At 47.5% G+C, this 22,371-nt stretch overlaps 1 long non-coding RNA gene and 1 other non-coding gene across 2 annotated transcripts; both read left to right on the top strand.

The window, feature by feature from the left end:
• Positions 1 to 1,110: 1,110 nt before the first annotated feature.
• LOC144169617 (uncharacterized) lies at positions 1,111 to 10,430 on the top strand. Its single transcript, XR_013322480.1, has 3 exons — positions 1,111 to 1,402; positions 3,012 to 3,262; positions 9,686 to 10,430. It is a non-coding gene; the product is annotated as an uncharacterized LOC144169617 (long non-coding RNA).
• A 7,732-nt stretch (positions 10,431 to 18,162) lies between these two features.
• Trnaw-cca (transfer RNA tryptophan (anticodon CCA)) lies at positions 18,163 to 18,234 on the top strand. The gene has a single exon. It is a non-coding gene; the product is annotated as a tRNA-Trp (tRNA).
• The last annotated feature ends 4,137 nt before the right edge of the window (positions 18,235 to 22,371 follow it).

Here is a 22,371-nt window from a genome sequence, read left to right as displayed (position 1 = left end):
GTCGTTTATGAATTATTATTACGCGAAATTGATAGTTCGTCTGCAGAACCGACATGGTACAACGCCTCAGCTACATCATTTGAATAGTCGCAGCTTTTGTATGGCTCACCGACGTTGTGTTTTTCTGAACAATCACAGCTAGGTATTGTTTTCGGGTTTCTTTTTCGTTAAGTTATAAGAGTGTTTTTCAGGGTTATTTTTTTAATCATAAATTCGAGGTTTATAGGAGTTTATTCTTCGCAAATCCCCAATGTTCCGATTTCTGGAGCTTAGTTTTACGGTGTTCCTGTATACTCCGAAATCTTGCACGCAATAAACTGTAGCCGCATCCGCCTGCGTTGTTGCTTGCGCGGAGGCAGCGGCGATGTGCTTGCACCAACCGCTTCGCGCGCCGTCCGGGCCGATGTGCGGGTGTGCGCACGGCTGCGTCAAAACGGCCGTGCTGCGCACGCTGATAGCTCTCGGGCACAGAAAACACTTCATTCTTTTCAGCTTTATCTATTTTGTAAGCACGATGCGCGAAATCTGTAAACTCAAGTAAGCTATTGTCGTAGTCTGCGATGTTGGTCGCGAAAAAGCGCAATTACCCCCGTATTTACAAACCTAAGAATCACTTTTGCCTTCCGACACTTTCCTTAACGCATTTAAGAACTGAACTTAAGCTGGAAGGGCATTTTTTTTCGCGGACTTACCCGCCCGAAAAGTAAGATCTACTTACGGTAGCTCCAGATCTACCTACCTTTCCCCGAACAACATCGCAGACTACGACAATACCTTACTTGAGTTTGCAGATTTCGAACGTCGTACTCACAAAATAGATGAAGCTGAAAATAATGAAGCGTTTTCTACACGGCCAAGTGATCAGCGTGCGCAGGCTGGCCGTTCTGACGCGGCTGGGCACACACCCGTACCTCGGCCCAGATGGTGCGCAGGGCGGCCGGCGCATGGCCGTTCCCTCCGCGCAAGCAACGACGCAGGCGGGTTCGGCTACAGTTTCGTGCCGCTTGCCAGAATGCCACTCATTGCTAAAACGAGGTTACACGTGGGGAAAACGGGATCATAGCGTGGGTAAAATTGCGCAAGGGATCGCCGTCCGCGCAAGTTCTGCAAGGGGCGATCTGCCGTCTCTCTGCGGGGATTTGCCGCCGACGGAGTTGGGTTATCTCAATGCTTCGAAATTGTCACCACAGCGGCGCCCTTCCCTATAGGTGCAAGAGTGCATTCGCGGCCACGCACCGTACACGAATTGGCCCTTCGCGCGCTAGCTTCGCTTGCAGAAGCCTAACTTGCTCCGAAGAGGGTGCCTTTGATAAGTGCGCCTTGAGGAAGGTTTGTGAAACGCCCGGCGGCTTTTCCTCCTCCTGGTCCTTTTTCGGACGCGTGTGCAAGGCTCCCTTGTGGCGTAAGTTAAGTTAGCTTTCTCAGTAAGGTGTAGGTCTAGAGGTACCTTATGTAGGGCATACTTTTCGGGCCGATAAGATCCCGAAAGGACGCTCTTTCAGCATAAGTTTCAGTTTTGATTGGCATTAAGGCGCCGAAAAGTGCCTGAGGGCAAAAGTTTTAAATTTTAGGTGTGTGTATACGGGGTTATCGTTTGAAGATAGTGGTTCAACGAGGGGCGGGCGCAGGCCCGGCTTACTTTGAGCGTCACATTGATGTGTTATCCAGAGCAGTGCTGAGCAGAGTGGGGACCCCTTAACTCAAGAGGTGGACGGGAGTATGTCGCTTCAGGGTCGTTTCCTTCAATCTACACGGCCCAAACACGCTGGCTAGTGGGAGTGCATTTCCGTTTTTATTGGCTTTACTATGTTTGAGGATAGTGGGATAAGGCAATGTCTCTTTCTGTATTCTGATCCGTATTCTGATCCCGCACATATTTCCACAGCCACGCCTCCGTGAGGAGCGGGTTATTCCGCAGCATGTGAGCAGGAGATCAGTTCACTAAAACGAGGGGGCGTTGTTTTGAAACGGCGTGGTGCGCCATGCAAATGCATGTTGTCGGTTTGGGGCGTCGCTTTGAGGTGTTGGGGGTCGAGAATGGCCCTGCAGAAAGGCACTGTGGCTAGGGCGCAAAGCGACAAGCGAAACGACGGGGGGCAGGGCATGCCAAAATCTGTTTCTGCAGGGCCATTCTCGCCCCCAACACCTCAAAGCGTCGCCCCAACCCGAGAACACATGCATTTTTATGCCGCTACTGCGTCGTTTCAAAACGACGACCATTTTTTTAGAGAATTGGGCCCCAGGAGCTGACAATGACGACGCGTCATGATGCACGCATCGAAGGTGTTTTGTTTATAGCCGGGAATACACGTTAAAAGGTTCGAATTCACGGGTCGTTTTGGAGGGGGTTTCATTGCTACGCGGAGGAAAGCGCGCGTTTCGCCAGTTGATCCAAAGGTTACCTCTATGCTTGGCTGGTAGGTTTAGTTCAGTTTGTTCGTTCACGGAGCGACTTCCTTGACCCACCCCGGTGATTCGGATTCAAGCCAAACTCGAAGCGAGCGTCATTATTACTTGCTGTACTTGACAGGCAAATCTTGAGTTTAAACAATATTAGCAGGTTTTTTCCAATATCTCACACACATAGACTGTTAAATAGAATTGTGCTAAACGTCATGAAGTCGTTTATAGATTGAGCGATGAGCGATGCTTCTCCCTGGTTTCCCTATTTTAAATCATCATCGTAAGGGCTGTGAAATACGCAGGCTATGTGGAGTACTCGCGATACACATGACTACGTAAGGTATCGAAAGGGTTAAATGATTTCCTTCCTTTTCCGTGTATTTCTACTAACAGCCTCCGATATCACTCACAGGCTAAGCTGATGCGCTGCTCAGCCCACCGACGTAAGATTGACCCCAACAGCGGTGATCGTTTTTCAGACCAAAAGAAAACCTTTGGGTCCCCAGCATGTCAGTCCCATTAGCGCCTTCCACTGTTTCCCACAACTACAATCTCTTTAGCGGCGAATGGTTCAAGTTCTATCAAATGTTCGCTCTCTTTCTCTACAGAGATGCCGCCATAGGCCACTCTGGGGAAGGCCAGCCAGCGGCAAGTGTGCGCCCCGAGCACGCTCCTGGTGTTCCTGAAGACGATGCCGATAAGATCTTCCTGGTCACTGCTGCTGCACAGCCGGGTGGCGGCCCTCTACACGACCATGCCCACCATGCCCACCGCCCTGCTGGCCCCGGTCGTGCACGCCGCGCAAGGCATCAAGCTCCTTGGCCGCGGCATCCCCGAGGTCGTCCCACAGGAACATCAGGTACGATGTTGTCCCTAATCAAAAGACGCAGCAACGCATGCAATCAAGGGGACGCTAAAATGAAAGAAGCTTGCTTGCTAAACGGAGGACAGTACTGAATGAAGAGACTCTAAGGACACCTAAACAGCTATGCTTGTGCTGAATAAAGCTAGAATTTCCAAGTCATCGTCGTTCGCAAATCCCCATTCAGTGTGCAGACGAGAATGGTGTTTAGGTGTGTTGCCGTCGCAACAAAATGTGAACTGGTAGGACGGTTCTTAGCTTGCGAAGGTATGTGTCATTTTCACTCGTCAATCTTCAGGAAAGGGTCGTTGTAAGCCTTTTATACTGCAAAGGAAGGCGCTAGGCCTCCGAGGGGTGGAGGGTAGGTAGGGGTATGTTGGTATGTTTGAATTATGCCTTAACGTGATGAAATGCATGGCGTAAAATTTTGGTGTAAGGTTACGGATGCCCTGAGGTGTTTTAAGGTCGTTGCTACAATTTGTGTAGAACCCGTCACGGTAGTATACTAAGCAGATCTCTTAATTCGCTTTTCTCCGTGCGGCCGCAGCGTTCGATGCAGTCAACAAAAAGAGAAGCCCACCCCGTACAAGCGCACATCACCTAGGTACCAGGCTGCCAATGAAGGGCCGGTGACGACAGGGCACACAGCTTAACAGTAACCCTAGAGATGTCGAATGAGAATTAAAAAAAAAAAAAGCTGCATACCTGGCATTTAAAGGAACACTGAAGTGAATTTTTCGAACGGCGGTTTTTTCTGCATTGCATAGACGAGCTCTAGTAAACGTACTTCTCATCGTTTATGCAGTCGCTGAATCAGTATTTAATTTATAGAGCCTGAAAGAAGGAAAAAATACCATACTAGGCTGTAGCTCAACGCCTTCCGCGTCATCAGATATGCTCAACAGGGAGGCGTTTCTCCCACGCCTTCACAACACGCTGTCGTAGCGACCAGGTCGACACAAGGCCGACGGTTCGCCAATTCGATGATAAAAAATTGGCTCTAATCCACCTGCGAAGGTGGTTGGAAAGCAAAGCTGTAAACGACACCCGCAACAATTGCCCATGAATTGTCACTTGAATTCACACACGTGGCTCTACAAAGAGTGAAACCAAAAATTCAGCCTTCCGTTACCTAGAATTCACAGGGGCGGCGTCCCGAACGCAGAAGCGTCGGCCACGGATGGGCTAGAGCGGCGTACGCCGCCGCTGTAGCCCGGACGTGCGTCGGCAGAAAGAAAATGGTGAGGAGCGTCATTCGAATGGTGAGACAGCGGAAGCCAGTTATCCCGATGTGCTAGCTCGGGGCTAAATCACCGCGGGACACAAGCGCGGACACCGCAACAATTCGGCATGTAAGCTTGTGATCCCCTTTTATACCGATTTAAACTGGTTAGTTCGAGAATTGTTTGAGAATTGTTTGAGAATTGTGAGAAAGCTGAGGGAACTCTTATAATCGCTATTTATCAGAACCAGTTGTTCCTTATTTCGCCTTTTGTATTACCTGCTAAAACACAACCGAATTGGTATTCACCAATTTAGAAAACGGAGTCCCATTCGTAGCAAGAAGTGCGCAAAAGGTAGTGTTTGTTTAGCGGCCAGGTGTCTGTACGCGGTCTCTGCATTTTGTTTTCGTGCCCTGCAAACCCATCTCTAACGTATTTTTGCCGTACGGCCACTTGATTCCGTCGTGTCGGGGTTTGCCAGGAGGTGCTGTCGAACAATTTAGTCAAGCCGTGCGAAGGAAGCGCCCAGTGGACGCGAAGCTGCGCTTAAACAGGCCCAAAACGACCGTCGCTAAAGCAGACGACAAAGCCGGGTCGCGCCGATGCGCCCGCCGGCTTAAACTAGGTAAATTCGACGCACTATCTGCACTGTGCTCCATGAGTGAAAACCGCCCTTTCCTGCGCAGCCGCGTTGGGAGATTCTTGTTCTGCACGCCACGAAAGAACCGTTGGCTGGTAGAGGCAGAAATTTTTGCTTAAAAAAAAAAAAAAAACTTCGCCCGGGACTCGCGTAGTGCTCCATACCACAGCACTAGACTGCTAAAAAATAACAGGTATTCTTCCCTGAAGCCTACCATTCACCCACCCCCCTCATACACATTGCTGTTTTCTTGTTGTAGTGCAGCACTCCGAGCTTCTAAACTGAGCATTTCTTGAATAAAGCTTGTGCAGTAAGCTCCCCATAGCCCGCACAAATGTCTGATCGCCAGAGAAGGAGATTCTTCAGTCTGGTAAACAGGTTGCAAATGGCCGATCGTGCTGCAGACCGATCCGCGAGCTCACCCGGCGAGAACGTGCTTCTCGTACCTTGATTTTACGCTTTCCGATAAAAGTTTACGCTTATTTTATTTTTTTTTATTACCTAGATTAAGTCTGTATCCCTCTAATCGACGTTAGATTTTCTACAAGCGTACCCGTAGCATATGTGCAGATTAGAACTCCAGTGAAGAAAGTCAACGAATCTTTATAAGCCATACGTATTGCATATGCGTTAGTGTGGAATTTTATTTCACTGCGTAGCGTTCTTTGCCGAGCACCCCCACAGCCAGGAGCGTGTAACGCCCTGCATTTTCACAATAATGCAGATTTCGCGAAAGTTCCAAATGTAATAGTCAGAATAACGTAAATGGAGATAATTGGACACGAAATTTTGAAAAACTAAAAAATAACAAATATATAAAAAAAATCACAGAAAATGTCAAAACGTATACCGCAAAGAATTTCCACAATAATGTAGATTTCACGCAAGTTTCACCTGTAACCGTTATAATTGCGTAAATGGAGATAATTGGTCAAATGAAATTCTGAAAAACAAAAAAATAAGAAAAATATGCTTGCATTTCCACCATATTGCAGATTTCGCCAAAGTTCCAAATGTAATCGTTAGAATAACGTAAATGGAGATAATTGGTCGAGCGAAATTTTGAAAAAACTAAAAAAATGCCCAAATATAAAGAATTATGGAAAATCTCAAAACGCATACCGCATGGCATTTTCACAACAATAGACTTTGCGAAAGTTTCACCTGTAATCGTTATAATTGCGTAAATGGAGATAATTGGTCAAACGAAATTTTGAAAAACTAAGAAAGTAAGAAAAATATAAAATAATTACGGAAAATGGCGAACCGTGTAACGCCCTGCATTTCCACAATAATGCAGATTCTGCAAAAGTTCTAAATGTAATCCTTATAGTAACATAAATTGAGATAATTGGTCGGGCAAAATTTAGAAAAATCAAAAAGCAAGACAAATATTAAAAAATGACGGAAAATGGCAAAACGTATAACGCATGGCATTTCCACAATATTGAAGATTTCGCGAAAGTTTCACCTGTAATCGTTATAATAGCGTAATTGGAGATTATTTGTCGGACAGGATTTAGAAAAACAATAAAATTGACTGGAAAAAACTCACACTCCAGACAGGCGGCATAATAATGCTACGCATTAGTAGAAAATTCTCTGAATTTCTGCTGAATTTTTACTTTATCCACTTCCCTCAACTTAATACAACCAACAAGCTAACAAAATCAAGCCACATTCTTGCTGTTAGAAAATCTAGGCGAGCTAAGTTTTCACTGTGTGATCTAATTTCGAGAGCCGGTCGGCGAGAACCGACTGATTTTGTCGGCGCTAGGGTAACGAGGTCGGCGAGCCGCGCATTCGGCGAGTTCAAGCCAATCGGAAAGAGAACAGTCATGGGAAACGTCATTGAAAATCGTCAAGATGAATTCAGAAAGGAGAACAGCAATTTAGAATAGATTCGTCTACTAAATACATTCACGTTAACAAAGCCAGAGGGGTCGAAATACAGCCCAGGGGCTCTAGAATTTAATCTGCACAGGTAACCCCACAATGTTTCTAAAACACATCAGCGTCCCTTTAACAGCCACTGATGAAATTCCGTTATTCCTATACCAACACGACTGGTCCTTCCCACGGCCGTAATGTTCTATTAAAAATTACCCCCTCCCCACTGACGACATTGTTCTTTGGCAATAATACCGGTTAAGACAAATTGTTATAGACGTATATAAAATAAATCTGGTTCTTTTAGACGACTTAAGCTAGAGCTGGACTATTAGGGGCGCTGTATAGTGGAGGGCTTCGTATTAATTTTGAGCCACTCGCTCGAAAATTAACGCGATCATTTCCATCGAACGCTGCTACCTTCCTTCTCTTCATTATATCCATATCCATCACGAATTACCTTCCCACAGTGCAAATTCGGGGTGTTAGTCTGGGTGTTGACGTGGTCGTTAATCTGAGCGTTAACGTGGCTAATAATCCCCGGTGGGTTAACGAGGGTAAACATCCCCAGAAGGGCGGGTTGTGTCTCAATTTTACAGCGAAGCTGTTAGCCTCTCGTTGGCGAGAAAATTTCGTGTCAGAAACGAAAACCCCAGAAAGGACCCGGCATCTCGCCCAAGAAACCGAGCGCATGCGTCAGGCTAATCAGGCCTGTAGCATATCGCTCAGTATTCGTGTAAAGAAAAACGACAAAACAAGCATCGAAACCGCATACTGGATGATAAGGTGCCGGTGAATAGAAACCCCCTCCTCCATCTGTTCTGGTTAACATTAGGTTAGCAGCTGCTCTCGAAAGGTGAGATGGGGTTGACGTCATTCGAGGGCTAGTGCATGCGTCAGGCTAGGGAGGAACCAGCAGTTCGCGCCCAAGACGCCGAGCGCATGCGTCAGGAGCCAGCATTTGCCGCCAGAGAAGCCGAGTGCAGGCTACAAGCGCGCCGAGACAACGAGGACCATTTCATACCCTCCCCCATCAGCATGTGTAGTGGTTTATAAGAGCTGCGCTCGACATCCACTTTTACAGGGCGCGACGGCGTCCATTTTTTAACGAACGCATCTGTTGAATGTTTTAAATTGTGACTCACACATTTTTCTGGCAGTGCTCATGTAATGGATCTACTTTCGTAAACTGGAGATCTGAAAGCGCAGTGAACAATTACACCCTTCCACTTCTAAATCCAGCCATCGTCTCCTTACCATCTTCGAGCGCTGCTCTTTTCGTTGGCTATAGCACCTCAACATACTGCTCAACGACCTACAGTATGAATCAGCTTTATTTTTTGTTTACGTGTTCGGTATCTCACTGCTTATTTCCTCTTCGTTTTTTCCGCGAGGTATTCCCAGTTCACGCGTGATTCTCTCCGCAACTCAACGAATGCCTCACTACACCTATTCGGAACCTGTCATCATCCCGTTCATTGTTTCGCTCCTGCTTTGCTCCTGTACTTTAATTCCTTTGAAGTTTCCCACTAACATCATCCCACTGCCATGATATCCCCCTAAAAAACTTACCTAGCAGCCCCATCCTCCCAATCAAACGTCCGCGCATGAATGTGCACTAGATTTATATTGCATCTCCTTTTTCACTTGGTTACGGCGCAGGCTATCATCCCTCCACTGTTGCAAAAATTTTCGCGCCATCACGGCGCTATTCAACTCTCACTCCGCATAGTTTTAGCGTTTAAAGTTCCTGGCTCCAATTCGAGGGTTGCCTTGTTCGGCAATAGTGGAAGTCATGCACTCCTCCGGCTAACGACGACGATGGTTGCACGCGAAACGTTCTCGTGAAGGATTCCTTCATTGTCGTCTGAGTTTGGACTTCGACTCGCAAACGGTTTGACTTTTATTCGTTGAGCTTTGACTTAGACCCACACGTAGTATGGATTCTTGATCGCAGCGGCTCTGTCTTTGACCCTTCTCCATTTCATTTCGCAATGAGAAAGTTTCGCGCTCGACCGTCGTCGGTAAACGGAGGGATGCATAATTTTCCTGTCTGATTTCGCACGCTCATGCAATTCTCCCCAAATACAAACGCCTTCGACCGCGTCTAAATGGCGCAATCGGTTAGACGTCGGCTTCATAGCGCAAGGAACCCAGATTCGATTCCGGCCACGGGAGGCGATTTTATCTCACTTCACCCCTGATCTTCATCACCGTCAGAGAAAGTTGGCTTTCCAGAAGTGTGTTGTCCACGCGACATACGCCATCAGTGAGACATAGAAAGCTTTGCTGTAATACTAGACACTTCAGCCGAAGTGGATCTTGCCGCCGTTATTGTTTTGTGCCATATTTCTGCTGGGAAGTGAGGACGTGCTCTTCGTCGTCATTCCGTAGGTGGCCAGTTACTGTACAGAAGGGTTTGTGAGCCAGAGATTCCTCTAAGAGTGCGGTTGCAGCTATCAAGTTTAACCTTGCGGAATACGGGAATGTTCTCCTTCGGCATGTGTATGCTGGTAATAAAGCTGTCCACTGGCTATCGCAAGGGTTTCCGCTGGAAGATCTCTTCGCAATTAACAGGTGCAGTGCCCTCTCGCTTCAATGGTCGCACGAACACTAACGCTGGAATGCTACTCACGTCGAGGTTTTATCTCAACGGTGGTTTTGCAGGGTGCTGCGCTCACAGAAGTGGACCAAAGGGGCAGCAACACTGGACAAGCAGGTCTGGTGGTGCCCTCCATCTGGGGTGTTCAGGAATAGCTCTGTTTCTGACCATGATCACGCCGGCCCCGTCCAGCACTCCACCGCGAAACGGCGGCAGCCCGGGGCCACCATTCTCGCCCACAGCGACGACCTGCTCTGCCTCGTGAAAGAAACTGAGATGGGCGTCGTCCTGGACTGACCGTTCTCGTGGCTTCGCAGCGCAAACCTAAGGGGGCGCATTCTGGACTCGGAGTTCCTTCGCATCCAGTAAAAGGGAGGAAGGACGTCTGCCATGGGAATCGACACATTCATGAACATGCCCGTGCTAGTCAACATTTGCTAGTGGCTTGTATCTAATATGGAGACACCTTCACCTGTGATGTCTGTGTGCGATGGGGGACTCGAAGCAGTGGCCCGGGTCCATCGCCGCAAGTGGGCCGGCATGCTATGTCTGCAGGAATTTTATCAGCCGTGCGGTAATTTCGACCCCCGTGGACAGAATGGTTGTGTTTACCACGTTTTAAAAGTATGCGCAATAATTTACTATTAAAGGACGATTGAGTGAAGCGCATATGACATCATTTCTACCTTGACCCTGAACAATGAATCAGATCAGAATAAGTCAGCCCATAGCTACCACTTCATCTTAACTTGCGCATGCGGCTAATCCAGGATCGTTGAGATAGTCACAACGGCACGTCGTGTCTTGATACTTGTGCCAACGTTGAAACACACCTTATGCGTCCTGGCCGCACCCCGTCAGCCGCTCGACATCGCTTCTCAACCGTTACTAAATTTGACCATTTATATTCGACTGACCTTCCAGCAGTTCTGAACGGTAGGAAACCATTCGATTATCGGAGAAGTACGATTTTTACATGACATTTATGGAAACTTTGAGAGAAGAACAACAAAAGCTGCAGTGATGCTTCCCTTTGTGAACATGGGCTACCAGTCACGTATGTAATGTGATATGCTTCTGGGAGACTGTCTAGTTGTGCAAACTACAAAACAATAAGACAGCAGCACATATTCCTACTAACAATCGTTATCCGATGATCCTTTTGGGTATGGGCTTCTCTGTACTGTGTGAGACGTGCCTAGAAAGAGAGATCGATAGATAGATAGATAGGTATATATATATATATATATATATATATATATATATTCTAAGGGGATGTATTGCTCAACGCAAGGTAGCTGACGAAAGGCCTTTAATGACCGTTATCCAAGATGGAGCGGGTTCACAGACGCGCGCCTGTCGTCTTCGTCGTCGGTGGTTTTCGTTTTGTTGTCACTGTCGATGCTGCTTTCGCGGCTGCGGAGTCTGGCGCACTATCGTGTTTCGTTCACTAGCGCCTGCACCATTCATCTCCTTTACAATATATATATATATATATATATATATATATATATATATATATATATATATATATATATATATATATATATATATATATATATATATATATATATATATATATATATATAGGGAGTAGTAGAACTTTGAAGATGGTAGAGAACACAAGAGAAGAAAAACTTCGAACAAGGTAAAAGCACGATTGAAACGTAGGCGACAATCGTGCTTTTACCTTGTTCAAAGTTTTTCTTCTCTTATATATATATATATATGCCGGCAGTCTACAACGCCAAAGAAGGCACAGGGGAATGGTTAGACTATTTTTTTACCGTTAGTGACGTTACATTATTTTTTAATTATTACGTGAGAAAGAAAGAAAAAAATTCCCCGCATTTCCCCGAGGGGAAGAATGTGAAAGTGCGAATGCACGAGTTGAATTTGCGCGGTTCGGTAATGTTCGCGAAAGAGAGATCACACACACACACACACAACTACAAAGAAAGGAAGATGCATTTATTCACAAACACCTATTTGTGTTGTCGTTGTACTTGATTGCTAGAGCGGATCTCAGCTTTGAAATTTCGTGTCAGTACTCCTTTAAGCGGGTGCATTAGCCCTTCTCACGCCCGATTCCTGGCCAATCCCCCACGTGGGTATGTGCCATGTCAGCGGCCAGGCAGCGCGCGCCCATCTCCCCCCGTTGCCAAGGAAGACGAGGACATTCCTGGCCAATCCCCCACGTGGCTATGTGCCATGTCAGCGGCCACGCAGCGCGCGCCCATCTCCCCCCGTTGCCAAGGAAGACGAGGAGCGCGCGCACCCGCAGCTGTTGCTATGCGGACGGCGGCGGACGCTTCAGGCTCGCTTAAGAAGTGCATTCGCACTTAAAACACGCACCCAGAGTGGGGACCGAAACCACGCCTTTCGAAAGGCGTGGGTTCGATTGCTCCATTTCGATTGCTCCATCCGGGTTCGATTGCTCCATCCGATTGCTCCATTTCGACATGGTCGAAGCAAATGCCAAGCAGCACGTATCGATTTGCGCCTCATACTCCAAACCGAAACTTCAGGCTGCGGAGCGCACACCCGAGAGTTGCTGTAGGTATTCAAGAAAAGACGTGCGTACCACCATACTAGCACATACTCAGAGTGTGGGATTTCCCAACCACAGAATCCACCACGAGAAATCTTCACGTTCAACCATAGTCGTCGTTAGACGGAGGTGTGCAAGTTGTTTTTGGGATCTGAATCGTTGAGCTTTTACTTTGACTCTCACGCAGTTTGGACTTTTGCTTGCACCGGCGTAGACTTTGACCCTTCGCCATTTAAATTTCGCCCGAAGAAAGCTACGAGTTCAACCATACGGCAAGGAACCCAGCTTCGATTCCGACCACGAGGAAGCGTTTTTTTCTTGAGGCGCATCCACGATCATCGTAGAGAAAGTTAGCTTTCCTGCAGTGGGTTGTCGTCTGTCTTTGGACTTTGGCTGCCGGTTCTGCATGGTGCGAATTCCCTGCGAATTCTCGCATGCGGCGCCGCTCGTGCGGTAAAACGACCTTTTTTCGTTGCTGCGGCAAAGTGCCAAATGTTTGGAACGGTCGAGCAAGGAGGCGATGCCCCGGCAAACGCCGCTCGTGCAGTGTACAGGGGCTGAACCGGCGGCTAATAGGAACCACGGTGTAAACTATTCTTACACCGTGATAGGAACACAGCTAAATGAACGTCATGGCATCACCACCTGCACCCTTAGCAACCAGATGGCGTTGCTTGTATACGCACGGCGTAAGCTCGGGTGCACCGATACAAACGCTCGCGCGTTCACAACACAATGTCGCGCGCCGTTTTCATCGAATGCTTAATCGGTATCCGCGCAGGTGGCGGACATCACAGCAGGAAACAACTTCAGAAGAACCTTAGAAGAACCGGCCGAGGTAAACCGAGGTGTGCTAGGCGCATGGAGGAAGGCTAGGCGCGCACAACAAGCAACGCAGGGCGCGCAGGGTTGCTTGCAGTGTTGCCAGATGCAGTAGCGGTCCCAGAGATTGGTTTTGGGGGGGGCGATTTTTTTTTTTTTTGGGGGGGGGGCGAGGCGAATAAAGAATCGCTCCCCTCCTTGCACCAATTCATGCTTTAAAAAACTAAAACTAAGAAACTGAGGACCTCTTTGGGGGGGGGGGGGGGGGGGGGGGGGGCGACCGCCCCCTTCGCCCCCCCCTTGGGACCGCCACTGGCCAGATGGCATAGTAAGGCGCAGCCAAAATTTTAAAAAACATGTAGCCCAAAAATAGCCACCATTGCAATCGGGCGCACATTGTAAGTAGCCCAATGTAGCCAATATTGATGTACAAAAACCATGCACTGCATAGTGGTACAAACAGTTTTTATTTGCAAGAATTACTGTGACAGAAAAACAAGGCTTTTAATAAAAGCCTATACACTTAAAGTGAGAAACAGCAAATACTCTTAATCTATCAATGACAAAAGAGACACTCAGTGAATTTCTTCTAAATACGCATCCATGGAGATACAGCAAGAATGAAAACACACACCTCGCAGCACAAGACTTGCTGCCAAATTCATAACAATGAGAGAAGAAAATACTAGCTAACTTCCGTGTAAATACAACTGACATGTGACATGCACGAAAGCACAGCAAACCTCGCCGTACATACAACTTGCTGCCAGATTGATAACAGTGAGACCGAAAAAAAAAACTGGCCGACTTCCTTGTGATTACAAGTAAACCGATGTAAAGCAAGACTAGGAGAATATTGCACATCGTCGCACACCACTCGATGCTCTAGGAACATATTACTCCTCATACATGGCAGCACTGTTAAATTTCTCCAAAAAGCGCTCACTTGGCTTAAAATTGTTACAGCAGCCGATATACTCTTTCAAGCCACACCGAACGTGCAGAATCATTTCCAGATTCCGCACAGTGAGTTTGTTTCTGTGGTCCGTCTTTGTTACAGTCACGAGACTGAACACTCTCTACAGCGGCGTTCGACGCAGGTAAACAAAGAAGTGCAAGCACCATCGCTGACAAGTTAGGAAAAAGAGCTTCCTCCACACTGTTAGTAGCTTTCGCGACAGCCCGCCAGAATTCGCTAACATTGTCGCTCAATGCAAGGGGAGAATGCATTGCCTGCAACGCCACTTACTCACACTCAAGGATTGATGTGCCGCATGGTGCTGTGCCCATAGAAATGACCCTGTGAAATGTGGTAAAAGGTGCGTCGCGAACATAGCAAGGCCTTAAAACACGCTTTTTAGAACGGGATGTCATTTGTACAGATGTAGCCCAATACAGCCACATAGCCACGTCATCTAAAACAACGCCAGAAACACAAATATGTCGCCCAATTTGGCTATAAATAGCCAAATCTGGCAACACTGGTTGTTGCTGTGTTTGTCTTCTCTGCTATGTGTGCGTATATTGATAAATAATTGGCGATTGTTGTATGAAACCGCAGATAGACTCATATTTATTGCAAAACAGTCTGAAACAACTTGCCCAGAAAGTAAAATAAAACCGTTTTTTAATCAAAACAAGCTTTGCTCTCGGTAGATTTAATTCAGTCTGCAAACAATGTGCCCCTGAAATGCGAAGATTGGGACGTTCGCAGGCAATGTAGACGACATTTCTAAGCATTGCGAACTTCGTAAGGGCGAATGTTCGTTCCACCGAATTCGCAGACGAAAAACGCACCATCTAAAATGGGCTTTACTTGTGGACTCTTCGCCATTTGATTTCGCACGAATAAAGCTTCGCGTTCAACCATTGTCGTCGTTAGACGGATAAATGCATAATTTATCGTCAGAGAAAGTTGGCTTTCCTGCAGTAAGTTGTAGTCTGAGTTGGCGATTTCTGATCGGAGCTTTGGCTTTGCCTTTCGCCATTTGCTTTCACGTAAAGAAAACTTCGCGTTCAGCCATCGTCGTCGTTAGACCGAAGGGTGGATGATTTGATTTCCGTGTCAATTTTTTTACGTCCATGCAGCCCTCCCAAAATCCCTTTGACCATGTCGGAATGAAGCAGTCGGATGGAAGACGGCTTCATAACGCGAGGTACCCAAGTTCGATTCCTATCACGGGAAGCGTTTTCTTCTTGAGGCGCTTCCACGATCATCATCTTCTTCGGAGAAAGTTGGAATATGTGCTGCTTCGCACGATGTCTCTCCGAGCCGCCGAACTATTCTTTTTATTGGATCCAATTTTGGTGAACTGGAACTCACTGCAAATAATTGGCACTTGGGACTGTCCCTGAAATTATCTGCGAATGAGCTGCAAATAAATATAAATAGAACGCAATTACATTTTTCGAACTGGAAACACATTTGTAAGTAACAAAATGACCCTCACTTTCCATAATGAAATGCCGTGGTGTATTTCAAATAATGGTTATCTTGGGATCAGCACGTAAATTTAAAAAAAATGAGGTTGTTGAACGGAAATGGTGCAATGTGGATTCTGTGAAACCAGATTCGGAGCAGGTTTAGGTTAAAGATGTACTACTACGCAGTGCTACAAGCACATCTCAATTATTGCCTACGGGGAAGTCCACGTGTACTAATGTGGAAATACTTTTCGTTACACAACAGAAACGAACTGGAGCAATGGAAAACGCGTATAATATAATGGCAGGGCAGAAGCGCCTGTTCTGTATTTCGCTTGTCCGTTGTCCATGTTTCTTGCTCTGTGCACTTTAGTCGAATATGAATCAGCAACAAGTGCAACAATCCACACTAATACAGTAAGAGCCTATTTGTAAAAGAATATTGACTCATCAGCTTAATTTGTACAAACGTTCTTTGTACAGGCTTATTCTAAAGAAAAAAAATATTAACCAATTTGATCCCACGTATCTTGAGGTATAAAAGTTTTTCTTAAAAAAATACCATACGCTGCCGCGCATTAGGACCAAGCATGGAAAACAATGCCTTAAAATACCTTATCCATGGCCTTTCACTGAGACGGGGCTCTCACAAAGTGTACCAATTCTTTGTCTACTAAATATCTTAAAGAAGCTTTGCGCGAACAATCTTTTCTAAAAAAAAACTTTTTTTTTTCACAGTACATTTCTTTCTGCACAGCATTTTAAGCTTATTTGATTTGTTCATCTAGACGCATTAATTATATTTTCCGTACGATAGCTCAAGAATGGTTTCTCTTGAATCATGCTGCCGATGAGGATTCTTCTCCACATTGCATCGCTGTTGCTGTGATTTAAAGTTTTTCGTGCTGACAGTTTTCTGTTTTGCAGAGCGAGAGAGAGAGAGACAACCTTTAAATGTTACGTTTATATTGTGCATCTTGCAGCGATATTCCCAGGCACTAGTATATACAAATGCGCACAGCCTGCATAAAGCACTCCTACGAACCATCGGTTAACGTTTTCGGGCCTAGCCAGATTATGTACATTTCGTAAATGACGGTTAGTTGCTCTAAGAACGAAACAATATATAATTATGCTAAAAAAGAGGTCGATGCTATTTCGATCACCGGTGTTCAATGGGGAGGTGAAACGCTCGTCTTGAAACGCGGCTTTAATCCCGGCCCCGGTGGTTGTTTTACAGCAAAGCTGTAAATGGCTAGGATCCAGCAGATCGTCTCCGGCCCCAGAGCGATGTAGACAGGAATCGCTAGCGAGCGTAGCGCCACATTGCGGAGCCCACTCAAATCCCCGGAATCGTAAAACTGCGCGCCACACCCCCGGGGCATGGAAAAAAATCATACAAAATTAAAAAGGTCCTAAAGCCTTCATAGAGCATGCGCCGTGATTACCATACTCGCGCTATAATAATTTTCTACCCACGATTCCTGTGTGTTTTGTAGCGTAAGCTACACTGGCCGAGGTTGAGCAGTTTCCCGTGTGCCGTGAAGGGCCGTTCTGCGCAAGCGCGAGGGGCATTGGATTGGATTCCATTCGATTGGCTTGGCTTGGCTTGGCTTGGCTCGGATTGGATTGGATTTGGATTGGATTGGATTGAAGTGGATTGTGTTGGATTGTGTTGCATCATAGCCGCGGCAGACACACTGGCGCCGGCGCGTGCCCAGGTGTGCGCCTCAATTGCGCAGTAGCCAAGTCGGACGCTGCGTCGGAGCCGCTTGATAGCCGTTTCACGTGGCTCGTGAAGAGCCGTGCTGAGCATGCGCGAGGAGCAGTGACTGGACAGGACTGGTCTTTCAGTTAATAACAAGGAACAATGCTCAATCGCAAATTACCAACAAACGTGTTTTGCTTCGTGCAACCCTTGAACTACGACCCAGTCAAACCTCACGTTGAGGCTCGGCACCGCAGCTTTGCTGGCCATCCCTCTTCACGGGGTGGAAGGGCTCTGATTTTTTAGACAGGCGAAAAGCGAAAATGCCCATGCATGTGTTGATATTCGCTGCACGATAAAGATCCCCAAGTTGTCAAAATTAATCCGGAGCCCTCACCTACGGCGTGCCTCATAGCCCAGGTAAAGCTTCGGAACTTTCCAATAATGCGATCTGACTTTCGTCTGAAAGCAACTAGCTAGTTGTCTTCAGTGACCATTTAATCGGCGGCGATTTTTTAAGCGGAAGTTGCATCGCACTAACCCCGCAATGAGTGCCGTCATATGACAGTGAATTTGTTTAACCTTCAGCCTTCCTCTACTCAGATATATTTATCAAAATAACTACATATTATCTGTTGTTTGTTATTGTATTGCGCACAGGCGTCAGCATTATAGTCAATATCCGGGGTGGAGGTCATTTCGTATGGGCAGCGCTTCCTTCTTTGTCGTTGGTACAGGGAAAGGCTGTGGCCTAATTCATGCCTTGCGTTCCCTCCAAAGGCGTCAGTGTTTGGGTAAGCCGCTTTACAAGCCAACTTCAGGCTGCTTACGTGCTGCTTTAGGAGCGGACCCTGGAGGCTAAGCGCAGTGCACGTTCAATACGCGTCGTGCATCTACGCCATCACTTATAACAGACGCTTTGAAACGGACGCGATCATGCAGGCAGAATTCCATGCGTCAGCAGTCTGTGAGCATGCCCATTCGTTGCCGCGAAACACGACGCTCATCTTGGCAATTTAAAACGGCGGGATCGTGTAGACCCGGTGGCGCAATGGTAGCGCGTCTGACTCCAGATCAGAAGGTTGCGTGTTCGAATCACGTCCGGGTCATTACGTTCTTCTTTTTTTTCAAACCCGGTGTTAATGATTTAACTGGGTTTACACGGGCCATGTTTTATCAAACACATTTTATTGAAACCGATGTACTGAACAGACTTGAGGTGTCTCGAAAGTACTTTCACCCCGTTTTACCGAAAACTTCAGTCTACCATCGCGTCAAATCCAATTTAAAGAGGAGTTTGTGCACGCTTTCCTGTGATTTCTCTTTGAAATGCATGCTCTTGTTGTGAACGAGTATTGTCCCAAAAGAACAGCTCTAACTCACGAGCTTACTCTCTGCACAAAACGACGAAGTTGTATCACTTTTGACCGCTGGGGAGACTCGATAAGCATAATTCAGAAGGCGAGAAGTGTACTTATTTTAAGGCGGAAGGGTTCAATCTCTTCGTTTCATGGAGGACTCGAGGCACAAAAAATCGTGGTGAGGTGTGCAGAACCACCCCCCCCCCCCCCAAAAAAAAAAAATTGCCTGATGATTACCATACTCCCTAATGCGAAATTTGAGCGCACGGCAAGTTGCAGTCTTCTGGATGACGACGAATACCTGCTGCGTTTCACAAAGTAATCACCGCACTAGCAAACACCCGAATACGCGCGATATGCTCTGGCGTTGTTTCTCTGCGCGTCGCCGCGGGGGACCATCTATCGTGCATTTTGCCATACCTTCATCCTGCTCTTTCCTGCTCGCTGTATCTTCGGTGGCGTCTTCGTTCTCTCGGTTATAACGTAGCGCGTCGCCACCGGAGGGAATGTGGATTGATTGATTGTAGGGTTTAACATACCGACGCAACGCAGACGTTGAGGTGCGGCGTAGTGGAGGGCTCCGCATTAATTTTGACAACCTGGAGATCTTTTACGTGCGCCGAAATCTCGTGCACACGGGCGTTTTTGCTTTGTGCCCCCATCGAAAAAGCAGCCGCCGTGGTCGGAAATCGATCCCGCGACCTCGAGCTCAGCAGCCCGACGCCTTAGCCACAGAGCCACCGCGGCAGGTCCGGAGAGAATGTCTCGCGCCTTTTCGGCATACAGCCCTTCCCTCACACTCTCGCGATACTTTCTCCTCCGGGATACTTTCCCGCTCGTTCTATCTCGTTTGTCTTTGCTCTCCCATTCGTTCGCTGGGATACAAGGAGGGCCGACGGAGCCTTGAAACCACAGGAGCGGGCGCTCAAGTGCTGCGCTCTAAAAAAGTTTTTGACAACGCCACTATATATATAATGCGGAGGAGGAAGATGCCCGCTCTTGTTGCAAAAACGAACGGCTCTCGCGTCTATCGGATTTACATTGTTTGTAGATGGCTAGGTGGCGGGCTGTTTTTGCCAAGCGAGTGGTGCGGGCATCGCCTTCGCCCCTCCTGCCCAACGCCCGCTCCATTTCACGACCGCTTCACTCCGGCCATACTGCTCGGCACTCTTTCCCTCCTATCCCCCTCACCCTGCTACCTCACCCAGCTACCACCAACGCCCAGGACATATACAGCACACGCGGCAGCAGCTTCGTCGCTTGGATGCGTGAACTGTTTGTTTTTTTCTACGGGAGGGTGCCGAAGAATGGAAAACAACGTGCGCAAACTAATTCTGTGACGATCTTCAATACGTATCCTATACTCAGCGCGAACAAGTCTTCTTCGGCCCGCTAAAGATAAAGCCTGACATTTTGAGACAGCGATGACGTCAACAATATATGCTGCACTTTTCGGTAATAGAGAGTTTTACTGACCCTTTTCGACAGTCCGCTCCGGTACCGGCGGCCCGCTAAGCGCAACCGGAGCCAATGCCGTTCGCTGCCAAGGGCGCCACGCAGGCGCAATGGCGCTCCCGCTTGCTATCGGAGCAGAGATGACCGTAAAAAACGGCCAGCTAAAACTCGATACGCCGCCGAGGGTAAACCAAAAAGAAGAAAGTTCCGGCCTAATTAAGTACGCATCGACAAGCGTTCAACCTCACCCAGGCGTACATCACTCTGAAAAAATTAACGTAGAGATTCAAAAATTGAACAAACCCTGGCTTTTGTCAAACAACCATGCCAGACTTCTCCACGCATGGCAAAAGCAGGCATTGAGGGAAGGACTCAGTTTTACTATTTATCGGGCTTCAACTTCCGACGTATGATGTGACTGAAGTTCAATTATGCGCCCTCAGAGGGAACTTCGAAGTGTCGCTTGATCACAATTCCACAGAGATAAGAAGCATATATTCTACTATTCGATCTAGAATGATTCCATGAAAAAGTTCGGAACAGAAGCTGGGCGTAGTTATTTCATGCGGTACTGCATATTGTCCTTGGTTTATCGAGTATATTTCTATCACAGTCGTATTTGGCGATTACATTCCGTCCTCCGTGTTTTTATTAAGCCCAATAGAGTAGCCGTTTCTTCGCGGCGATGCCGCGGGCCACGGTGTTGATGTCCTGCGTGGTGTGCACGACAGGGCCCATCAGCAAGACGGTGGCGATGAGGGGCACGGCAGCTCGACCTGCGTCCACATCTGCCAAACTGCCAGGCACCAGCGGCGACCAGGATGGGGCTGCCTGGCGGCGCCGTCAGGAACAGCATGAGCTGGTGAGGGTATTCCTCACCATTGCGGCGGGGGGCGCCGCAGCTGCAAGGAGAGGCAGCCAATATTGCGGTTAAACTGTCTAGGGCTAGGATCCAGCAGATTATCTCCGACAAGACTCTCACGCGAGCGTAGCGCCACAATCGCGGCGCCCACTGAAATCACCGGAGCCGTAAAACTGTGCGCTACAGCTTCGGCGTAAACAAAAAATCATAAAGAGGTATAAAATGGTTCTGGGGCCTTCATATTTTTATACAAAACGGATTATGTTGCCCTCTAAAGCGATTCCTTCCCCGATATGCAGACATGTTTAGAGGTGAACCCGACTTCAGGAGAATAAATAGAAGCTTGGGGTTTAACTCGTGATATTGAAAGTATCCCTAAAACATTCCATGACAATTGACCGCTAAGACGATGGCACCACTGCACCGGGTTTCATTTACTTGCCATAGTAAGTTCACAGTTAAGTTCTAAACATCACAAAATCACTGCCTGCAGAGAATACATGACCATATACCAAGGGAGTATAGTTACACAAAACGCCTGCAACTGTTGTTTTACCGGAACTACCCGGAAACAATTTGTATGAAAATTATCAGATAACACGACTTTAACATTACGCACCAAAGCTTCGTTTGACATCCTTCTTCCCACATTGGATGGACACTGAATTTTTTTGGAGAACTTGACTCATTCCGCACAAACAAAACGCAGCAGTGCTACTGGTAGGCGCCGAATCGACTAATTCTGGGCACCTTTTGATACTTTCGATTGCAATCTCACAGATAGAAAAAAGGCAGCGATAACTCGTTGCAGCAGAATGCAGGCATCACGCGGATTTCCGGCAATTAATACACTGCAGGCCAAAGCAAGTCAATCCTTTTCCGTGTCAAGCATGCATTATTAAGCTGTTTCATACATGGTACAGAAGTGGCACCGTGTAATGCACAATGCGAAATATGCGGGTGCGTAGCACCGGCGGTGCCAAATGGGTTTGAGCTCACGTGCTCAAGGATTCCCTTCATTATTCACTATACCCGCTAATATAACCTAAAAGCACTACAAAGCCTCATTTATTGGACGTTTTCATCACCTTTATAGAAACTAAACGACCACTAAAGGTGTGGGATCCGCTGTGGCGATAGCAGGCGAAATCGCCTCCAATATCATTACGTGCGCGCGCGCCGACTTCCCGCTGGTGACAAAACGACGGCGCTGGAAAACTCAAGGACGGAATTTCAGACTTCGCGCACTCCGCCTACCCTGCAGGGTGATGCGACAAGCACATTTGTATCGTTTAAAACGAGAGCTGTGCTGCGTCTTGTATCGCAAGGCAATTCAACGTACCGTAATGACCCTGAGCCTCCAGAGAGCAGGTGTCCCAAGTGTGAGGTATACAGCGGAGAGGCGTCGCAGCTGCTCTCGCTCAGAGCCTCGCCGCTGCGCTACCACGTGACTAGGCGAAGGCGTGCGAAGGTTTAACGGATGCTCCACCGCCGCTCGAGACCATGGAAGGCGCGCCCAGTGGGTCGTCGGTTCGTGAGCTTGAGCGCAAGCTTCTTTGGTCCGTGAT

Source organism: Haemaphysalis longicornis, unplaced genomic scaffold (assembly GCF_048455015.1).
Source record: "Haemaphysalis longicornis isolate Haplotype H1 unplaced genomic scaffold, Haemaphysalis longicornis Haplotype H1 scaffold_1, whole genome shotgun sequence".
NCBI classification, from domain to species: domain Eukaryota; kingdom Metazoa; phylum Arthropoda; class Arachnida; order Ixodida; family Ixodidae; genus Haemaphysalis; species Haemaphysalis longicornis.
This window is presented reverse-complemented; position numbering and strand designations above follow the sequence as displayed.